Consider the following 3,076-nt stretch of genomic DNA (forward strand, 5'->3'; position numbering starts at 1 on the left):
CTTTTTGTTTACCAAGATGGGGAGGCAAGAACAGAAAGCGTCTCACTAGTATTTATTTGACAGACTGGTTGGTAGAGCGACGACATCGCGTTTCACAGGGTGTACATTCGATTCCCAGTGGCCCAAGTTGTTAGGTACCGTTACTTCATTCCCTCGTGTCCCAACTTCTCGTTCTTCTATCCGTTCCAAGTGTTATATAGCCTTGAAGGTTGAATGTAATTTCTAGATAAATACTGTATCTACTAGTATTATACCAGTGATGGTTGAGACTACTGTCTAGAAGATCATGCATACTACAGAGTACCCACCACGGTATAGGAACATTAAAACGTAGGACATGCAATAAAATTTATTTTCGTACTTAATAAAATCGCAGGAGTGAGCTTGAGAAGTCAGCGTTTAAACTAAAATTTTACGAAAATCACAAGACAAATTTCGCTCAATTATTTACATGGAAATTCACCTATTTCGTCAAGGGAGAATTAAAATGAGCTAAAATTACAGTGGAACAATAAAACTATAGCCGTAGTGAATACTAGGCTAGGTCACTATATTACAAACCGACTGTACTAGCCATGCAGCAAATAGTTATCTAGACCCATGCGAGTTAAAAATCCAACATTGTACATCCATCTAGTAATCGTTCAATTAAATGGATTATTTAACATTTTGCAGCACCACTTGTGGTGTTGCCGAATGTCTCTCTGTTCATTTCGCCGAAGAGTAGGCGTCACCTCCGGCATGGGTTGCATCATTGAATCCTTCATTAAAATATCCAGAACTCTGGGATCATTATTGACAACGTTAACCTCCACTGGCGCCACATAGGTTCCCTCTTTTTGGCGCTTTGTTATGTTGTTTACAGGTGATCGTTTTCTGGATGTTTTCTCACTGTCGCTTGGCCTTGTGCGCGAGTCTGGGTCATGAACAGCCTCTCGAGATGTTGAACCATACAAATTAGATCCCTCATCCCAGAAATCACCAGAGAGTTGGCAGGTGCAACTCGGTTGGGGAATTCCGGTGACATCGACGCCCATGGTAGATAGCAACCTTTCCGTCTCATTGTCGACCTGGGTGCCTACGGCAGACATAACTACATCACTGTCCCTTGTTATACCGTTGGAGTCCGTGGACAACATAGGCGTATCACTGGGCCACGTTATATCGCTGGAGTCTATGGTTGACATCGGGCTGTCTCCCAACCATACCATCTCTTCGTCAACTTGAGAGCCCGTGGCAGACATCTGCCTCTCGTTGAACGCCATCTGAAAAAATAAAAAAAAAACAGCAAACCAGTTAACAATATTCCCATACTGACTTCATCCTGCCCACTTCAAAAATTTTGAAGCAATTTAACTTTAGGTATACAATTTATAATTTGTAAGCCTTGACTAATTATGTACCTTACATATCAAATGATTCTTTTCCGATCTGGAAACCTTCATATTAAAGAGACAAACCTAATCAGATAAAAATCTATATCCAAGATACAGTTAAGTTAATAAACGGATTATAAACTAATTTTTCATTAATAACAAAGTAACTCAAAATTAAACTTTTGAATTAATCCAGTTTTCTACTAAACAAACAACCTCAACTTAGCGGCGATACACAAGTTTTCGCGGTTTGGTGCCTACATTTGATGATAATGGACTTCAGTGTGCAAATTATAGAATTTTAGTGTGGAGAAATTAGCGTGTATCGTTTCTCCGAATCCATCCAAGACCTAAAACTGATACTCAGCACCCCGTCACGGATCTCCATACACTCGTCCCCAGCACCCCGTCACGGATCTCCGTACACTCGTCCCCAGCACCCCGTCACGGATCTCCGTACACTCGTCCCCAGCACCCCGTCACGGATCTCCGTACACTCGTCCCCAGCACCCCGTCACGGATCTCCGTACACTCGTCCCCAGCACCCCGTCACGGATCTCCGTACACTCGTCCCCAGCACCCCGTCACGGATCTCCGTACACTCGTCCCCAGCACCCCGTCACGGATCTCCGTACACTCGTCCCCAGCACCCCGTCACGGATCTCCGTACACTCGTCCCCAGCACCCCGTCACGGATCTCCGTACACTCGTCCCCAGCACCCCGTCACGGATCTCCGTAATCTCGTCCCCAGCACCCCGTCACGGATCTCCGTAATCTCGTCCCCAGCACCCCGTCACGGGTCTCCGTAAACTCAGGCGAACATTGTGGTGTACCTTATATTAACCGCAGGTCCGCAGGTATGACCACTGCAAGTGACCTCCCGCTACTGAACTCCCCGGCCAGGTCAAGCCTAGTAACCGCTGAGTTACCTAACACAGTGGTGCGCCAAGAATAAGAGAGGCGGTTAACACTAGTCAATCTGCCACTTAAGCGGTTACAACTGCTCTTGTATGCTAAGATCATTATTATTACTCCTGTTGTCTCTTTATATTACTAAATTTATTTTTATCTTTCGTTATCTGTTATCAGTAATTCTCTACGTATTTTTTTTATTTACACCTGATTAACACTAGGCATTAATTGCAATTCGAACCGACTCGTGGGGCCAATTCGTCCTCAGACCAAGTTCATTCCATCCAGCAATCGACCCCAAAGACACATTCATCAATTTTAACATGCTGTTCATTCAAAATAGGAATTTTCTCATAAATAAATTATTATTATAATACCATGCTGTACATACATAAGGATAGGTTATATGTTTAGGTTCTGCTGGCGATTTGTAGTACGTGGGTGAAGCATTTACAGCGTTGTGGTTTGAACAAAATTTGTCAGTGAAGCACTTGTTCCGGAAGTGTTCGGACGTCATCAGTTGAGTCGTATGTAAATCGTTTTCCACTCATAAACAGGGGGTTTGGTGGGTGTATGGAATGGACCTTTTGACTATGATTTGGCCTTTGTTTATGAGGACGGGCTGTAAAATTCAACCTCACTGGATCGCCGAGTTATTTGGTTATTAAGACCTCTCTCAGTGAGCCCATCTCGATCCATAAGTGACTAAATGTTCGTCAGTTCAGCCTAAAAAAACCGTTTGTGCAACCCGTCCTCAGGCTGTGCTCGTCCATATTGTGCCCGTTCC

At 44.0% G+C, this 3,076-nt stretch overlaps 1 long non-coding RNA gene across 1 annotated transcript; it reads right to left on the reverse strand.

The window, feature by feature from the left end:
* Nucleotides 1–336: 336 nt before the first annotated feature.
* On the reverse strand, nt 337–2,679 carry LOC123770634 (uncharacterized). Its single transcript, XR_011222211.1, has 2 exons — nt 2,211–2,679; nt 337–1,265 (listed from the first exon to the last, which is right to left on the reverse strand). It is a non-coding gene; the product is annotated as an uncharacterized lncRNA (long non-coding RNA).
* Between the last annotated feature and the right edge of the window lie 397 nt (nt 2,680–3,076).

The sequence above is a fragment of the Procambarus clarkii genome, chromosome 46, assembly GCF_040958095.1.
Source record: "Procambarus clarkii isolate CNS0578487 chromosome 46, FALCON_Pclarkii_2.0, whole genome shotgun sequence".
NCBI classification, from domain to species: domain Eukaryota; kingdom Metazoa; phylum Arthropoda; class Malacostraca; order Decapoda; family Cambaridae; genus Procambarus; species Procambarus clarkii.